The sequence below is a fragment of the Ambystoma mexicanum genome, chromosome 7p (genome assembly GCF_040938575.1).
Source record: "Ambystoma mexicanum isolate Mex_15411 chromosome 7p, UKY_AmexF1_1, whole genome shotgun sequence".
In the NCBI taxonomy this organism is placed as follows: Eukaryota; Metazoa; Chordata; class Amphibia; order Caudata; family Ambystomatidae; genus Ambystoma; species Ambystoma mexicanum.
In genome coordinates this window covers 749,251,626-749,272,319 of record NC_090939.1, presented here as the reverse complement: position 1 = coordinate 749,272,319, position 20,694 = coordinate 749,251,626, and positions in this window count along the sequence as shown.

Sequence of the window (20,694 nt, the reverse complement as noted above, 5' to 3'; positions counted from 1 at the left end):
AACATGATGTGGCATAAGTGATGTGGAAGTTAGAGTAGGCAAGGCAATGCAAGTTCCAAGGCTACATCAACACATCCATAGAATAATGAGTGCCACACCCTGCACCACACGCATGCTGAGTGAAAATCCCAATCCCAACAAAGGTGCAACATGACCCAACCATGCCCATGGGACCCACCACACAGACACCAAACTAATGCTATGCCACCAGCCATGCATTGATTGCCAACATGTCCCCTCAGTACACCAAATGCCACACACCAGAAATGAAATGATGCCTGAATGTATGAAAATATCACACCGCAATACATCATAGCTGCCATTTGACATCACTGATGACCTGCATCTCTTCTATCTCCCAGGCACCGATGAGGAAGGTGGAACACAGGACAGGGGTGCGAGTACATCCAGTGCACGCAAAGGGACCAGGGCCACCGCCACCCCCCGTCCAAGAAAATGCCTGCAGCAACACCCAGTGTGCCACGCAAGGCATCAACCGTGCAGGGGGCACTTGCAGCGACAGAACAGCAGCAGGCACTCACAACAGTGGGAGCCATTCTGCCGGCCACCACGGACGTTGTGTCCACAGAGGTGGATGATGAGGCTGGAATCATGTCTGGAACACCCACCCCAAGGCCCATTGCCAGCCACCCCCCCACCTGCGGAATCTGAGAGCCTGGACGATCCGTTTCTCCATGACTCTGACCTTGGAGAATCAGACATTGGGATCTTCGAGGAGGACAGTGCCCAGGACGAGGACCCCACGCAGGTGCCTTCCACCACCCTGCCAGCCACCAGCCTGCCAGCCACCACCCTGCCTTCCACCACCCTGCCAGCCACCAACCTGCCACCCACCAGTACACCTGCGGCCGACACCTCCTTCGAGGCTCACCTGGCAAGGGTAGAGGCTCGCCAAGAGTCAATGCTGCAAATCATGCGTCAACAGGTCGACGCTGGGAATGAGGCCACTCTCACCGACCTCGGTCCTGGGCCCAGTCACTCTTCACTTGCACTGCCTCCCTGGCAAACCCTGAAGTGCGGGACTGTCTCTGTATCACTACAGCCCCCCCCAGCACTTGTCTGCACTTACCTTGCACTTGCCACCAGCTGGCCCTATTTATTTATTATTTTATTTCTATTCTACTTATTTGTACTGCACTCCCCCCTCCCCTTCCCCTTGCACTTTTTCCCTTCCCCCTACCCTTGCACTTGCGCGGTCTGAATGACACCTGGCCTAGTAGGATCGTTGTCTGTCTTCCCCTTGTTCCCCCCTCCCTGCCTCGTCGCGCCTTGAAACACTTGTGTATAGGCGCGTTACAAATGCCATATCATATCATATCATGAGGGCCATAGCCACGGCCATTGCAGCCAATACAGCTGCTGTGGAGCCATCTACGTGTGCATTCAGGGAGTGCATGGGGGCACTGACACAGGCCCTTCTTGCAAACATCCTGCAAATGCAGCGGCCACACCTTGGCCCAGCCATGGGACTGACAATAGACACCTCCACTACAGCAACCCCTTCCACCTCGGTGCAATCGAGCCCTGTGCGGATAACGCGGTGGAGCGCACCGCACTCGGCCATGGCACCCCCAGACCCAAAAGTCTCAAAGAAATAACAATGTGAAGAACTACATTGGTGAAGGGAACACTGTTTGTTGCACACATGGGGTCATTTTGGATCTGTAGGGTGGGTGAGGGAGTTTGTTGGGGTATTTGCTGGGGTTTGTGGGGTGGGTGAGGGAGTTTGTTGGGATATTTACTGGGGTTTGTGGGGTGGGTGAGGGAGTTTGTTGTGGGGGTCTGGGAGGGGGGAGTGGGCACATTTTTGCTGTTTTAAAGAATGCACAAGTTGTGAGAAGAAAAGTCCATGGCTGGACATTGTTATTTTTTGTGTGCATCCATTTAATGTGTTACGGTGTTCAGTGCCCAACTCCCAACATTCCCTGTGTGCATGTTCACATTGGCCCAGTGTCTGACTGATACAAGTCTTTCATAGTCCCTGTGTTTCAGAAGTATACTTGAATTCGTGCTTGCCGCACAGCATGGCCATCCCGTGCATCACGTACTGGCAGTGAGGCTACTTCACCTCCGTCTCTATCCTCATCATCCTCACCCGGCACACGCATGTCAATGTCAGGTGACAATGGTACATTTCTCCGGACGCACATGTCGTGCAGCATGACACAGGCCATGGTGATCTTTGCCACCTTCTCAGGCCTATATAGGAGTGCCCCACCAGACCTGCTGAGGCAGCGGAACAGCCCCTTCGACAGGCCAAAGGTCTGCTCAATGGCAACACGGGTACGGGTGTGCACACGATTGTACTCCTCCTCATGGCCGTTCTGCGGGTTAGGCACAGGGGTGTGTAGCCACGGCCTCAAGGTATATCCTCCATCACCTGCAAGCAGATTCAAATAGGTGTGTGTCACTCTGAACTCCCATAAATCAGGGAGCACAGTCATGCCGCCAGCTATTTGGTGTGGCCATGCACATGTCCCTGTAAGCATGAAAAAATGTTATCTAGGTGCAATCTGTACTGTCATGAGGTGTGGTAGGCTGGTTGGCATTCAATAGATGATAGTGCAACAATGTTTTGACTCCAATTCATGCTGTTCATTATTTACTATGCATGGTCACACTGCCCACATAGCCACACTTGCCGTCCTGTTCATTCATGCATTGCTTGCCATCAACATGGTGGCTTGGTTGTGCCTCTTACTTGTTCTCATTGAAATGCATTATTTGTGATCTGTGGCCTAGTGAAGTGTTATGTACCGTTTGACTGGTTCAGGTCAGGAGTGTTTGGCTCTGCATGCATTCTCCAATCACTGGCTATTCCCACCCAGGTGCAGTATTGCCCCCCCTCATGCCTCCCCACACATCAGTACCCCAAAGCACTGCCATGGGACGGTTGTGCAACTCACCAAGCAGCCAGGCACGTGGTCCAGCATGTCGCTCCATTTGATGGGGTACCGTGGATTTACCCAGTAACATGGCATCATGTGTTGATCCAGGAAATCGGGCACAGCAATGTGTGATGATCTTGCTGGAGTCACATACCATTTGCACATTGATGGAGTGGTATTGTTTGCGATTGCGGTACAGGGCCTCTATGGCATGGGGGATTATCAATTCCACATGGGTGCAGTCGATGGCACTGACACAATTGGGCATGCCTGCCAGTGCCTGGGAGCCTACTTTGGTTTCGGCTATCTCCTGGGCAGTCCGTGGTAGGGATATGTGGGTGCTTGCGTGCTTCAGGAGGGCATCCAGCACTTGGTTCAGCATGCATGAAAATAGTGGTTGTGAAATGCCATGCAGCTGGCCCACTGTGTGTTGGTGGGTGCCTGTGGCCAGGAAGTGTGGCACAGACACCACCTTTAGTAGTGGGGGGATGGCAGTGCATATTTGTATGTGGCTGGCAATGTCGTTCTGTATCATGTGCACTATGGTGGTGATGGTGTCACGGTCCAACAGGTACAGGGTGTGGATCTGCTCAGGGGTAAGGTTGAATGGGCTGGGTCTGGTGGGTGCGAGGTATTGCGGGCTGCCTACGAGGCTCTGGTGGCTGCGCTGGTGGTAATGGATGGGCCTGTCTCAACCTCCTTCTCCTCCTGTGTCTCCTCTGTGCTGCCTGTGCTTGCTGCTGTTGTTGTTGTTGTTGTTGTTGCAGTTGTTTCTGTAGTTGTATCAGTATAGGCAGGTCCTCCTGCACCATGTTTGCACATGCTAGTGGTGGCATTTTGGTGTAGGAAGGGGTGTGGTGTTTTGTTGTGCTCCTTTTGTACTGGGCAACTCTGCATTGCCGACATCGGGGGGGGTTGTGGTGTGTGGGTGTGCTCAGTTCATACTAGCGCAGCCTCCTTTGACTCCACCTGTGGGGATTGTGTGCACCTGTGGCAGCTGCCTTGTATCTTGCTTGCTGTTTGCGGGTGGTCCGCGATGCCTGTTTTGCCGGCATCATGCAGCCCGTTATTACCGGGTTCGCGATGCCGGTATTTGCATGTTTGCATGGGTTGTAATTACCCCCTATTACCGGCATGCCGGTATTTACTACCAGAAGAGGCGCGTGTACGTGCCTATGCCGCTATTAGCGGCACCGTTGTTTGGTATGCCGCTAATACCGGGGTTCCACGTCGGAATGCTACGGAATGGTGATTGATGCCGGTATTTACATACCGGAATCGTTTTTCCCTTACCGGCATACCTCGTAATGAAGGCCAGTGTCATTTAAAGCGACTGTCAATGACTTTCAGTCAGTCCTATGTATCTATATTTCACTCCACTATACCAAACTCCCTTACCACACCACAACAACATGGTATATACCAAAAATGTGGTAGAAATGTTGGCATAGAGTGCATTGTGCAAGTTAAAGCAAATTTCTGAATTGGCTCATAAATAGCGGTAATGGACCCCAAACACATGTTGGTTTGGTGGTTAAGTTACTCTCATTGAGTTGTGACTTAAAGATATCCCTTAGGCTTAAAAGAAATAGTAGAATATGTATTTGGTATTTCTGCTTTTCTGACATAATACACAAAGTCACACATGATATTTATATGAATGTCTGTTTGTTTTAACTTTTTAGATCTGTTTCGGAGCACATTTTGTTCCTAGTATGCAACACGTGTAACATGACTGCGTGATGAAAAAAGAAAGTGTCCTGAAGACAGAATATATGCAAAATATAAAGAAAAAAAAAATTGAGTCTATTACAAAATTACATATAGCTTCCAGAAACACATGTCTAGTGTTGACACACTTATGTCTCCCTTGAAAAGGCAACGTTTCACTGAAAACACATAATTGATTGTGGGTACATGTTATGTTTTAATTTACAAACATGGCGAAATGTGTTTTGATGCATACTCACTGTAATTAAATGGTGTTCGTAGAGGAATGAAACAATTTTTGTGAACCATTAGGGTTTGTTTTTTTAGAAAATGTGTTTGATCTTTTTTATAATTGCGTTTTATGAATTGATAGACATTAAAATATGCATATTTTTTTAAGAATCTTGTGTGCCTACCTACATTTTGAAAGGGTAGTTTGTGTATGTGTCAGGCAGCTGCCATAGACAGACTTATAGCTGAAAGGGAGGAAGTTGTTTTATGGGATTTGTCATGTTTGATATAGTGTAGTCCTTACCCATACGGCCCCTAAAAAGAGGACAATACAGCTCTGGTTAGCTGACCCTTGAACATCCATGCATGTGCAATGTTTTTCAGGTGCACTTCCACAATGGACAGCTGACTCATGGGAATGTGCAGAACTTATTGCACTAATGCCATTGGCAGTATTTGCCACATCCCACAATATCCTCATTCACAACCTCAATTCTCTGTACATGTGGGCTCTGCATTTTGATTGTTCACTTCTTGCCTTAATGAACGTTATGCTGTCTTCTTACTGCCACCCTCTCCTCCCCTTAGCCCTGTGTGTCCTACAGGGTCCTGTAGGTGTACTCCCTGTCCACACTACTCTTTGACCCGTGCCAGAGCCACTCCACACCTTTACCTGCCCTGCTACAAGTACATGTCTTACACACACATCCATTTACAGATCACCAAGACCTCTGCTGCTCCCTTTCATGACCCTGCCTCTGGAAACACAGATCTGGCCATTTGTCTCCCTGCACTACACAGGACAGGTTTGGCACACTTGGTGCATCTAGGTTTGTACTGGTTTGCACATGTGGAGCCCTGATAGCCTTTACCTGTGTTCCCAATTCAAGTCACTTGTTGTTCATTGTTTTTTTCTGTATGTTCTCTCCTCCTGAATGTATTGCATTACTTTTTTTCTATTACTTGTTCTGATCCAGCACTGTGAGTGACTGTACGGTATATGTGTGTACATTGTGGGCACATGCATGTGGTACATCGTCCCCTCCCCGTTTATCTGTTGTTCCTGTAGGTGTTGGCCGTGCACCCTATGACCCCCACCCCATTCCTGGAAATGGCACATCCAGGGTGTGTGGTCTGTTGGAGGGTGAGGGAACAGCTGGTGACTGCTATCATGTCCATGAACTATGATATCCAACAGGGGGTGTTGGTGGGTGGTGCAGAGTCTGGAGTTGTGGTTGAACTGATGCATTTGCATGGATGTTGAGAACATGGGTCTCTTTCTGGTTTACATGCCATGGTCTTTTGAGCAAGTTGTTTTTGTGATGAGGAGCTGGGGATTGCCTTTCACAATTGGCCTTTGTTTCCCAGCCTGCCCTTCTCCCTCACCTCATATTGTCCTTCTTCACCTGCAACATTTTCCATCAATGTGCCTTCCAGGCTCTCAGACCATGCTGCCTTTTTTCTAGTCTTTCTGTCTCTGTCTTCCTCTCTTCACCCCCTTCTCTCTGCCCTCACCCACTGTAACGGCCACCATCTCTCTCCCCAGCTCCCCACCAGCCAGACCCCTTTTTGCTCAACAATTCCCCTCTCCCTCTCTCTCTTTCTCTCTTTCTGCACTCGTCAGCTACACATTCATCACTCTGGGCCTTATCAGGGGTAGGGAGAAGCGGTAGAAATGCAGCAGTAACAATATTACTGCTGCATTACTGTTCCGCCCAATCCCAAATTTGGGCGGAAAGTGGGAGATTTACCTCCAGTGTTTTGCTGGAGGTAAAAACCTCCCCTTTCCACCCATTTTCAGCACTATTACTGCCGGCGGTAATAGTACCACAAAAGCCCCATAGAGTCCTATGGGCTCAAAATAATGGAGATTAACAGCACCACCGGAATGCGGGGTCTGGTGCAAATTGGCTGGACTGAGTTACAGTAACGCTTATACTAGTAGACGGTATCCCAGCGCATTTACCGCTGGGATACCGACCAACTCGTGATGAGGCCCTCTGTGTCCTGTCTCCCTCTTGCCCTCTGTCATCCTTCACATCAGCTCCCACACTTGTCCCCATACCTTTATCACCGCACTTGGTGTCGTTTTCCCTCCGCTGCATCCATGAGTGAGCCAAAAGCACACATGACACCTGACGGTGGTTGTGACGAACTTGTATGCCTGCAAACAATGGCCTGACTTGTGCACACTTCTCAGGGCTTACTGACCCCTATTTCCAGAGGGCATGTCATGCTGTGGTTGAAATTTGTTTGCTTCACTGGCAGTAATTGCTCTGTCAATGAGTTTTGATTTTTTTGGATTGCTCGTTGCCCACTCTTTGTTATTTGGACTTCCGGTCGTTGACACTGGGTGGTGCATGGCGGTCATGTTACTTTGTTCCAAATGGGCGTTGTCAGGGCTGTATAACTTGTTTACTTCCATGCAATGCATGTCTTTGCAAGCTTAGAATGTTGTTTTAGGTGAATGCTGTGGATGCGAGACAAGTGGGTACCATGTGCAGGTAAGTTCAAGGCACTCAGGGGGGCACATGTTGTGGTGTCGTTGGTGGAAGTGAGGCTTTCACTGTGTGTGGTGTTTTGCATTGCATTGGCCGGAGGTGAGCAGGTTCCGCTGCATGGGGGCAGAGACACAAGGAGTTGGGAGGCTGGTGAGTAATTGCATGCATTTTTGTATTTGTCATGCCTACTACACAGTATGCCATTCACTCACCTTTTCATGGCGTGTCTATCCACGCTGACAGTCCACTCCTGGCGCTTTGGCTCCATATGGGGGTGCACTCCCAATACTACTCCATACTCAGCACAGCATGGCAGGACATGTGGGGGTTGCCCTGTTTGTCCGACCACAGCAGGGTGGATGTCCCACCCCTGGACACCAGGCACACGCCATAGGCCTGATGTTGTTGCTTGCCATGGCAATGCGTACCGTGCACCATACACCTACAGCTATTTTGATACCTGTTAACAGCTGCTCAGTGCATCTCACTGCTCCCTTCAGTTTCATGGTCATTGGTGCCCATTCAGTTCAGTCACTCTGGGCTCTGCCTTCCCTTGCTCTTGCCCGCTGCCTGCTCCCTTTTGTGTATCAGTATCCTTGCCCTCCAGTTATCATACCTTTCTCTTGTCTGCTTGTCTATTTGCTGCCTGTTGCTACTGGTCCCCTACCATCCTCTTTGATGGCTGCCTGTTTGCCCAGCTGCCTTCTGCCAAATCCTGTTTTCACTGCAAATGCTGAGGATTTTGCTGACTGTAATCTTTGGTATTCCATCATCAGCTCCGCTGCTAGTGTGTCCTACACTGGCCTGATGCCACGTTAATCAGGGGATGTCAAACCATTTCATTGGGAGGGCTTCCCAGGGAATCCTGGGTTTCCAACCTCTCAGGGATCTCTATTCAGGAGTTTTCTCAGTGTCATTCTGACTACAACCTGGCCTGATGTATCACAATGACCCCTCACCAGTACAAGGGAAAAGTGGAACCTGGTCCTTCACAGCATGGCACTCACGAGGTCAGGCAGTGGAGATGTTGTGAGTGGTGATGGTGTCATTGTTCGCAGTGTTTTATATTGCATTTGCTTGAGGTGAGCAGATCAGATACATGGGTGCGGGTGTGAAATAGTGATGGTAGGCTGGCGACTCATTGCTTGCAGTCTTTGCATGTCATCCAGGGGACAACAGGAACAGGGTGGGGTGTCATTGGGTGCATGGATGTGTTATATGCTGTGACCTTGTGTTGTTTTTCAGGACTGAGGCATTCTGCCAGGGGAGATGATTGCTGATATTCAAGGTAACAGTGCTGTGAGACGCCTGCACGCAACACCTCATCAGTGTCGGCTGGTTTGGAGACCTACAAAGTGGAGCATCGATTGAATCCTGGGTACAGCTTGTGCAGGCACGCAAGGGAACAGATGTGAGGTGAGATGTGCATCTTTCTTGAAGTGAGCCTGCTATTTTCTCAGTTCATGTGACTATTCTAATGTAGATGTGTATTGTGTACATGATTTCTGTCAGTGAATGGGGTGGCAAGTCCACCTCTATGTTGTTGTGGGACAAGCAGAGGGTGGCCAGGGCAGTACTCACATGTGTTTGTTACTTGTTGCTTTCTGCAATGTGACTTCTTACTCGTGTTCTCCTGTGTGCTGGTGGGTATGTACGGGCACATTATTTGTTGTGGGGCATGTGTAAGTGGTAAGGGATGTTGTTGATTGTGTTGTGTGCTTTGTTGTGTGCGACGTGTATACTGTTGCTTCAACTTGCTGTTACTGTGACAGTGGTTGGTGCAGTTGATTTTATGACAATGGACACACATGTTGTGCATGTCCCAGGCACACATTCTCGTGGTATTGATATGGGCATGGTGGATTGGCCCCAATTCATCATTGGATGGCACCAGGGATGTGGCTTCACTGTGTGTGCGCCACAGTGGCAGGTATTTATGTGTAGAACAATTGCACAGCTGATTGTGTTCAGCCTTTCGCTGTGCCCTTTGTCTGACCAAGGCCATGGGTGGTGCCTGTGGTTTAGGGCAATGTCCCACCTGCATGTCCACTGTTATGCCACACCGTGTGGAGACATTGTGCAAGATACAAGCTGCCACAATGATTTTGCATACTACTGGTGGGGAATATAGTAATACGCTGCCAGAGTAGTCAAGGGAGCGGAAATGTGACTTGGGCACCCCAAATGCAAGCTCCACTATGCCCCTAGTGGCTGTATGTTCTGCATTGTACCTTACTTTGGCTGGTGTGACAGGATTCCTGAATGGCGTGAGCAGGAATGGTGAGAGTGGTTAAGCGCTGTCCCCTGCAGATGTGTAGACGGTTATTATTGGCATTGATTATCATGGTCAGTTGTTCAGTGTGTCACGTGACTTCATGCAGGCCATTGGAGACTTCTTGCAAGGCTGCCTCAAGCTGTCGCTTCTGGGTGGTTCTGCTCGGCCCGGGTGTGATTTGATGGATACACATGTCCCCACTCTGACCCTTCCATCAACTGTTACGTCTGCCATTCCCACGGGATCCCTTTTCTGCCCTGATTACTCATGGGATATTGTTTCTGTTTCCTGGCATAGTCATACCATCTTGCTCCTCCACCTTTCTCTATACTCTCCCCTAGACCAGCTTGGTCCTCCGCAACACCCTATGCTTGCTGCTCAAGGTGGGATTGCACTTCTTCTCTCCCTGGCCTACAACGATCAAGCTCTCTCCCCCTCTCTACATGATCATTCCGTTCTTCCCTCTCCTAGTGACATTTCCTTTCTTCCTCCTGCCTAGTGAAAGTGGTAATTCCCCACAGTTACAATAAAACAGTAAAATAAATGGACACTAATGGACACACGCCAGTAGGGAATGAGACGAGAAGAGATTGCGAGTGAGTAAAAGATATTCTTTATATGAAGATAAAATGAGGCACGCAGAGAACTCTGCTACTCCGAGAGCACTCTGCCAATATTACAGAAGGGTTACATTATAAATCCAAAACGCGTCATCTATGACGTGTTCTATGTGGGTTACATGAATACGTTTCTTTGGTTAAGCTGAACAAGACATTATACATTGTGTAGTAGTGCTGCTGCTGGATTGGCTGCGGTTGAACTTGTTGCTTCTTGAGGCGTGTGGGGCAGCTGGGCTCATCAGGGATGGGCAGCGGGTCACAACGTGTCCACACAGTTGTAATTCTGACTAAGCTAAACTTCACAATAATCATGGGCATGCAAGATTTAGCATGACACATAAAAGTCATCATAACACATTGTTGCCTATAAATTCTAGCAAGAGGTATGCAGGCTTGAGCTGTACTCGAGTAGGGCAGGTGAGGGCTGGTCCAGGTGCCTTATCTTTATGTGTGACTGTGGAGGTACATTTATCAAGCACCTTGAAGATCAAGCAAGGGTGTCGGGACTTGTTAGTGCAAAGAAGATATGTGTTTGCTCAGGATTAGTTATATGGAGGGCAAATGAGTGTGCTTCATAGGCAGGGATCCCACCACTGCTACATCAAAGAGGTGAGGGACTTGGGGTTCATACAGCCAGTAGCTCTAGGCAGTGGGGGTTGTTGGAGCAGGGGCAGGTTTGTGTAGACAAATGGTTTCCAAGAGCCAGGCACCGGCCCGGTCACACACAAGGCAATGATCTCAAAGGAAGAGAAGAGATACAGTGTCAGTTTGTAACAATTCGCGCCCAAGCTTCTGTGAGAACAGGACAGTCACAGCGCATACAGACGGGGAGGAGGTGGGGGTTGCTGGGCTGGCCGTGCGTTGCGATGGACATGTGAGAGATGCAGGCTTGCCGCTGTGCAGCCTAGTCAAAGATGGGGTTGTGGTTGATTGCAAAATGGAGTTTCTAGGGTCATGTGAGAGGCAATGGATATGTGTCATTCAATTGCTACCTTGCACCCATCATCGTGGCTCAGTCCAGTGTACATTTCCAACCATTGCACTTTTCCCGGAATGTAGGGGGGCCCAAACGACCCTTCCTCCCTTACACTAGCACACCTCCTCCTCTGTGCGTACCTCTCCTTCTCACTGTAATCTTCACTTGCTTCCAAGTTCTCTCCTTCCTTGTTTTAATACCAAACCTCTCCTCCTAAATATTGACACTTCCCTAGCTCCCCAGTGCAAACATTTAGTTCAGTCTCCTTGACCACACTCCTCTCCTCCACTGTCACTGTCCAAGAAAGACCTCTCTCGTACTTAGTATTCCTCTCCGCTTCCTTCCAGATGGTACCCCTCAGTTTCCTCTCCAAGGTGATAAAATATGTCTCTGCTCCCAAGCAAGTACTCTCTCTCTGTCTCTAACAAACAAGAACCTTCCTACTGCTACACACAACTGTTATTCCCTTCCTCAAGCACTACAAGCTCTTCATCCAAACCAATTTCTCCCTCCTCTCCACACCACGCTTCTGCCTCTTTAAAAGTACATCCTCCTTGGTCTCCGCTGTTTGCATCTCCTGGCATGGGATCTGAAGGACGCGGGTCTTCCATGGTTTGCTTCCATCTTCTTGCCAGCTCTCCCAAAGCTTGGTATTGGCTGAATGGGCTAGCTGCATTTTAAAGGCTTATCTGTCCTCGTCCTGGGTGGTGCTTCAGACTATAATGTGCACCTGTGTAGTGCGTGCCGTCCTTGCCTGTTATTTGTCTTTGTGCTTGGTATTGTGTGGGTTTGGTGGGGGCAGAGCCTTCGGTTATATCAGGTGTTGCCTCCATTTGTAATGCCTTTATGGCATTACAAATGGAGAAGTATGTGTGGTCTCCTTCTGGCTCCCTGGAAGCTCTACTGAGGTTGCCTGATATGGATGGAGGACTCATGGATCCCCATTGTGTGAATCAAAGATGTGAAAACACTGAGGTGAACCTGGGGAAGGGTTTGTGTGTTTGTTTCAATAAAATGGCAACATTGTCTCTGCTGTGACATTTGTAGGTGCAGAAGAAAAATGAACTTTCAGTTTAGACCTCTTACGGGTAACGCGCGTCAGTTGCTTTCACATTAACGTATTCCTAACTTGCAACACAATATTCACAGGAAATCTGTGAAAAGCGTGGATCCTACGAATTTGTATGAATAATTCCTCCGGCAACAACATTGCTTGAGAGATATCCACTCCACTGTTCAGGTCTTCTAAATTTTGAACCTTCTTTTGCTTTTAAGGAAAGGAGTTTGTTTCACTTGTCACTGGTTTCAGTCTCAATGGTGGGAGCTTCAAACTCTCTCCATCCTATGGGGGCCCCTCCTCAGGACTGGCACTAGTAATAGTGGGGCCCTAGGTGGCAAACGGTGTGTGGGGAACCCCCTTTATTGGCATAGTGAAATCAGTGATACTACAGAAAATATTATAAATTGAGTCTTTAATATGCAACAGTATCAGGAGAAGTTAAATTAAAACGTTGTCATGAGTAAGGCAGGAGAGAAATAAACTGTGAGGTCCAGTATATTAATTGTCACTGTTAATTACCTACGTGTAAATATCAGGAATGAAGCTTTTTCGCAGTAGCAGACAGTGTGAGCTGAATGGATGTGCATGATTATTTCGATTATGAAAATTCACGAATTCGACATTTTTGAAATCGCAATAATCACGAACATCACCCCACAGCAAAATGCCCTTCTATGAACCCACTCCCCCTCCCATCCCCTTTCTTACCTTTTGGCAGCACACTTCACTGTGTGCTGCCGACTCCCTGTCTCACTGCAACGCCAGTTCTCTTCACTTACGTTGATGGGAACCGGTGTCGTTGGGTCCTTTTCTTTCCTTTTTTAAAAAACGTTGGTTGTCCCCCGCTTTCCTTTTTTATGAAAGCGGGGGACACCCACGCAAGCCCCAAAGTCCCATAATGCTGATCAAGGAGAGTAGGGGACAGCCCCGCAACCACCACTCCCCTTGACCCTTGATCGACATTATGGGTATTTGGTTATTTTTCCAGTGCCGAATTCAGAATTTTTGTCCCTTTGATTTTTTTCCAGTAATTTCTGCAGCTACCAAGCTGAATATCTTAAATAGACTGTTAATTTTGGCAGGTAAGGGAACGTGAGATAAAAGGATTTGGCCGGGAGCACACACTTTGGCTAAGTGGTGAAGATGGTGTTTGAAACCAGTCTGCAATTCAGGAACTTGAACACATTGGTTCCTAGATGTAATTGGTAGAAATATTATTTATAAAAGGTATTTTTTAAACCTTTGTTTGAAAACACCACCTGATTGTGGAAGGCATTGCAAAAAATATGGTGATTGTATTTTGCTAACTGAAGTTCACTGCTGTTTTTGCAGGCATGTCCCAATTGTTTTTATTTTTATTGTGGATATATTTGGCTATACTGTCCAAACTAGCAAAATGCTTTAATTTAAGAAGATACATATAACGATTGTCTTTGCTGTCAATAGAAATAAACTCCAAGCATGTTCCAAGGATATCATGTCAGGGCAGGGATTGGCCCCGGGGCAGTTGTGGCAGGCTGTGCCTACTGCAGGATTGCCTTATACTGTGATAGAGCCTATTTACCTGGGAGGTCTTGAGGCAGTGAAGTAAGCATTTTTCAGATCTTCAAATGTTAACAAAACTAACAGGGCTCCAGTCCTAAAACAAAAGTGGGGGCATGGAAGTGCTCAGTTATTTATATGCAAAGGCTCTGAGTACATGGGGTCAGAGAGCGTAGGAGCACCCGTTCTCTTTGTCTTGTTCATCTAAATCACTGGTTGTGGCAGGGTTTCTTTCTCCTCCCCTGCTGGGTTCAGACCTGGTGACGTTTTAGCATGCATCTTGCAAAATTTGCAAGTGCTGCTCAATTAACAATTGGAAGGGAGCCTCATTAATGGATCACCTGACCTTTGATTGGGGGGGGGGGGTGGCCAGGCCAAATCGGCTTTGTGGGTGTGGGAGGAGCAAGGGATCCTGTAGCAGAATGTTACAAAGACATCTCAGCAGGTTTTGTGACTGCTACTGTTGCTGAGATGTTATACGCTTACACCTTTCTGTAAATCATATGGATTTTTTCTATTCCTGCTGCAAAATGTGCTGTAAAATGTGTTGTTACAACCTGGGGATGGGTACATCTCCCTTGCGTCACTCAGTGTGAGAATCTAATCAAAAGCTGCCACCCAATAATATATGCACAGTAAGTGAAATGTAAAAATTTAGTTCAATTGACCTGTCCCTTTAGAAGAAAGTGCACAAGACACAAGAGTATTTGCAGTTCAAAAAAATTAATGAACACTGGAAAAATAAGGTGAGAGCAAAGGTGTCCTCCTTTTAAAACCAACAATTTATAATGAAATACTCCAAGGAAAACCAAATCCAAACAGGAGATGTATGCTTTGATGACACTTTTAATGTGGTCTTGTGGGTAAGCGTCTGCACTGGAAACATGACAACCTGGGGTGAAATCCTAGTAGCTGAACACTTGAGCGAGTAAACTTGTTTTAAATGCTGGCCTCAAAAACACCCAACAAAACCACCCAACAGGGGGCAGACACAACTGCGACCTGTGAGGTCTCCCTTGCGACCTCTGTGGTCTCCCTTGCAACCTCTAAAAATAAAACCAAAAAAATACAGATTTTTCTGTGTAATGCTAGCTCCTGGGCTGTGGCCAGCACCATGTGGCTCTTTACTTCTGAAATAGCTGGCTTTCTTGTTCAGGCCCCTTAAGAAAAATAAGAATAATAAGAACAGGAGTGCCACAAGTCTAACACTTTCAGCACTGACCCTAAACCCTAAATGCTAGACTCATTAAAGGTTTATTTCAGGTACACTTCAGGGGTTGAGTCACTGATTTAGTCTGTTCTTAAATGCCTCAACTCAGCCCTTCATCCTTCTGAGGTCGATAAATGAGTATCAACACAGGTTGGGTGATATTGGGTGTATATTTTTTCTATATAAAGCGCTTAAGCGTAAGTGCTATATAATAACACATCATTATCATTTGGTCATGGACATCTGCTTGCATTCACAGTAATTTGGTAATATGGGCCTATACACACTGATCTTAACGATACATATGGCGATTCATTCTTGTATGAAATGTACATCACATTATAGTGATATCGTAACCATATTTTTCGTAGTGTACAATGCAATGTGATGCCACTTCCTGTTTTGTCAACAGGTGAAAGGTCGTGTTGCATCGCTTCCCACGATATCACTTCGGGGTGGGGTCAAATGACATCACTTCCTGTGATGTCATCAGGGGGTCAAGGGTCATGTGTTGTCACATCCGCTACCCCTGGTATTTTGGTGAAATGATGTCCCTGGACAAACCTGCAACTTAAATATTCAAAACTGCACACTAATGGGCGTGAAGTCCGGCCTCGTGGATGCTAAGGCTAAAGCAGGGCCTCTAGGAATTTAATATTGCTACGAGACTATGTATCACATGTGTTAGCTGGTCAAGTGGCACAGCGAGTAGAGCGCTCGCTTTGACATCTGTGCACAGGTTCGAATCCCGGCAGGGCCAAACTCAGCCTTTCATCCTTCCGAGCTCGATAAATGAGCACCACACACCAATAAGCAGTGCTCAGATACCTGAGGGTTCGTAGCGCTATATAAATACCAAATTATTATTTTATTATTATTTCACAGCACTTCCAAGGTAATGCATGGGGTGATAGCCCCCAGAGGAGATATATCTGCCTTCAGTTATTCGGTGAAACCCGAGAATGTTGGCGAGGGATGGAACGCATTAAAGGGTTGAGACAAAGGCCTGGCACGTCAGGGATCGAAACTGATGGGCACTGGGAGATAATTAGCTGCGAGGATGGGCAGGATCCAGCGCCTAGGATCTTCTCTATCCGTTCGCAGGCACGTCAAAGTATCCGGTGTTTCCACTGTAATTGCCAACTATCACCACCAAGTGGCAGCAGAGCACATCAAACAAGCAGGCTTAATGCACAAGTCAACTTTGTAAAGGTTCAAAAATGTTTTACTTTGTCCTTCAGTTTACGTTAGAGCAGTGGTATTCAAACTGTGGGTCGCGACCCCCTAGGGGTCCGCGGGTGCATCCCAGGGGGGCCCTGAGAGCTCAGCATGAAAAAAGATTTTTTTTTTTTTTTTTTTTTTTTTTTTTTTTTTAGATTGGAAGAAATGGGCAGGGGTGGCCCACATGGGCGGGCTGAAGCATGAAACTGTCTCAGGCAACAATGAAAAAGTGGCCCACAGTTGTAAATGGATATTCATTCCTTTAGTCACAGACTGGGCCTCATTACTACTATGGCGGACCAGTAACAACGGTGCTGGTAAGCTACCGGCACCGTTGCTACCGTTCCGCCATAGTAAGAGTTGTGCTCGTGGGTGCTTGACAGCCCCCGCCAGGTCTGACCTCAGCTCGTCGGATGCACCAGCAATCCGAGCTCCCCCTTCCCATTTGAGCCATATGGGGCTCAAATGGGAATGGGGATCTACCGGCACCTTCGAAAGGGCAATTATCATGTCCGCCTAACTCGGCATGACCTAGTAATTGCCCATTCGCGGGTGCCAGACCCGGATGCAACTCCAGTGGCAGCCGTGCCGGTTTTACCGGCACAGCTACCGCCAGAGTAGTTATGAAGCCCACTGTTTCAATAGTACCCAAAGGGGTGCTTTGTGTTAAAATGTAAGTAAATTGTGATATATTCAGCAACAATGGTCAACATTACTAACTGCATAGTGGCCCCTCACCCATTATGGAGGAGCTAAGGAGCCAGCCCAGTGAAACAGTGAGCACTCCCTCAGCTGCTTTATCCAGCTAATGGAGTGCTCCTGGGCTGGCTGAACTGTCAAAGGGAAACACTGTTTCCCTTTGACAGTTCAGTTTAGTTCCCCAGCCGCACATGCTCACTGAGCCATGCAAGTGCTGGGGCGTTTTGCTTCGCCAGCATTGCATAGCTCATTGGAAATGCTGGCTGGGGCACTTCATGTCTGTATGTCCGAGGGGGAGCTCCTGCGCCTCCTCGCACATACGGACAGAGCAGCTGGAGCAGCACCCACACACAGGCCAATGCAGAAGGTACGTTTATGTTCATTGTTTTTATTTAAACATGTGTATGGATGCGTTATGAGTGAGTGTATGGTGATGGATGCTCATGTGAATGATAGAGTGATTGCTGTATGAATGTGCAGCGCCTTGCATATACACATAATCATGTTCATTGTGTTAGGACCAGTGGGGCCCAGGGGACAGGGATGGTATCTTTTTACCGGACATCTATCATTCAAAACCCTCTGCCTTGTCCACAAGGCTTTCTGGGGCCTCGGTCCAAAATACCTTCAGCTATTCCTCCGCAAATACCTCCCCTCTCGAGCTCTTCACTCCTCTACCTCCAAAACGAGCTGGGGGTAGATCTCCGTCTTCGGCTGGGGCCTCCCTCTGGAACAGCGCCCTGCCACTCTAAAACTTGAGGAGAACCATCTTTCTTCCTGCACTTATCAGACCTACCCTGTCTGCTGCCTTAAACGTAGCACTTGCAAATTGCTGGCTGCACTACCACTGTTTGTTGCCTTTATTATTTATTTATTGTTATTTATCTGTTTCTCCTCTGCTTCGCACTTTCCACTTCTCCCCCCTTCCATGCACTTTTCCCCTCACACTTGCGCGTTCTCAATGTCACTGGGCCTAGTAAGATCGCTGTTTTATTCTCCTCTGTTCCCCTCCCTTGCCTTGTCACGCTCTGAAACACTTGTGTACGAGCGCGATAGAAATAAAATATCAATGCCTGCCCCCTGGACTCCCAGCAACAATTGCAAACTGTTTGGCTATTTACCCATTTTTTGTTAAAAGTATGCTCTACAATGCAACATTTTAACCTATTATTTAAAAAAAAATTCACAGGGGGAAACCCCCCCGAACCTCCCCTTAATGCCCCTCCACTTAAAAAAGATTCACCAGCTGCCACTGGCCCTCAGACTGTGTTGGGAACGGGATGGGGGAACCGAGGGACTATGGTGGGAGCACAATGGGCGGGAACCATGGGATAGTGATGGGAGCAGAGTGGGGAGAGCCCTGGGTGTGTGATGGGGTGGGGAGAGACCAGCGACTGGGTAGGAGTGGGATGAGGGAGCCCAGCGACTTTGATGGGAGCAGGTGACGGCGCGCAATATATACTGTCCATTTGGCATTTCTGGGGGGTCCCGACCTGCCCAAATTTTGCTCAGGGGGGCCCTGGCCAAAAAAGTTTGAAGACCACTGCGTTAGAGTAAGATCTATCGTCCAAGGCCTAATAAACCAGCTGTTAACACAGGAGCTAATTGGAGAAAATTACCAGACATGTTAGAGATAGCGGATTGCCCTGCTAAGTATTAATATTTAGGTCATTAGCCCCATGTGTTTCACAAGCTGTGTGTAGGCTGAGTGACAAAGTCCAATGGATTTGAAACATTATAAAAGTCGACTTGTCTGTGATGTCTGCTTGTTTTGATGCACGACACACGTGTTCACGTTGTGTACATTATGCTAAACAACAAGATGCATGCCTTTCTAGAAACAATGACACCAAGCAGGAAGCAACTGCGTCACATGGGCTGTCCTGCCGGGTATCCAAATCTTGAAAGTAGAATTCCCTTTCGGACAGTGTGTAGCAATCTCAAGTCGCCCCATGGCAGGTGTGAAATAGCAAGCCCTACTGGCGAATTCACATTATTTTGCATTCTGGTGATTGTAATCTCTACAGGTATATTGTGCACAGCAGTGCAAAATATCAGGCTACCTCAGCCTTTTCGTCCTAGTGGGAAACCTTGGAGGGATAGATCTTTGCGCTACTTCTCCTCAGTTGGAAGGGCGAGAGGAATGTCCAGTCGAAGAGGCCAGAGAAGATTTCCTCGTGGTGGACGAGGTAGAGGTGCAAAGGCAGCTCAGGCAGCAGCCTCCTTACCATCGGTCACTCCATCAGCCGCCGCAAAACCGCTCTGAGGTCTTGAGTCACAGTTCGCCAGTGGGGGGCAGACTGTCTCAGCAGCTAGAAGAATGGAGAGACATTACTTCGGATGCTTGGGCTCTGGAAATTGCAGCCATGGTTACTGTCTTCCGTTTTTCTGAAGCAGCTGAAGCTGGACAAGTGTCAAAGATGTGGAATACGTGGGAGGACACAATCCATTCGAAGAACAAGTTACTTACTCACAGTAACGTTCTTTCGACTGGATGAATAGAAACTGTCTAATTAACGTGGTTCTTCACGTAGTTCCAGGTACACATGTATCTAGATCACCAGAGCTGTGTGTGTACTCTGCATGCATCTTCTGCCATTTCTTTATTTACGTGATTCTTTATGAACCACGTCCTACATGGTTAACTGGGTACCAGTGGTCGAAGTGAGCGGGAACGGTCGTTGAGCAGAGTTCCACCACTTTTATTCTTAACAGTTCCACTACTTTTTGTAAATTCTTTAACCATTCCGGAACTCCTCTTTATGAAGTTCAGTGCTTTAGATTGGCTGTTACTATCCAGCTCTCAGGGCCGGCACTTCTAATCATTTTTCTCTATTGAGTACAAGGACTTTCCCCAAACTAAAGGAGAGTGCTGTATGTATATGGCGCATCCCATCCTGAAACCTTTCAGCCCCACCCTGCAGACAGTTAAAGCCCCATGCGGTCTTCTTAACATCATTGGGAAACAAAAATGGAGACCATCGCAGGGCATTCCGGATGGTCTTGCTAAAGCCATCAAATTGGAGGCTGCTTGTTCAGACCTCCCGCCATGTCCCTCTGTCCTTCTCACCTCAGGCTGCCATTTATGGCTCCCTTGGTAGATACTTTGTCAGATAAACTGTAACTAGCACAGCTGCTAAGTAAACGTAGTCTAGGCAGCCCAATTTAACAGCTCAGCCACATGTAACCTGAGGCACATTCTTTATGAACGTGATCATTGTTTTGTTAATGGGTGCATTATAAACAACCAACAAATTAAAAAGGTTTGTGGTTTGCTCTCCCTTATGCAGTAAATCCAGCTTCATTTCGATCAGTTGATTTCTGGGAGGGCCATCCAATGACATGTCTGTCCTTTCCTTTGTTCTATTTGAGTTGTCTTAATGCTCCCCCTGCAGTGAATGATTTGCCAATTGTCAATTGCATAAATTAAATGCACTTTTCTGTGGATTTCCCATTACATTAATTCCATGCACTTTTCTGTGAGTTCTCTCTACAGTAAGCACCTCTCGCCCTAAACAGAAGTTTGAAGACTGTTTTAAATCATTATTGGTTGACCCCGGAAAGGTCTCCTTCGTGCTAATGGTTTGCTGTAGAAACCAGCTGATTTGCAGGGTATGTGGTACAAACAAAAAATACAGCCTGATGTTGTATTTGTGAGTTAAAAAATTATTTATATAGGAATTTAGAAGGCAACCTTTGTAAACCTACACGTGCCTATACCTAATCTACTCACATGGCAA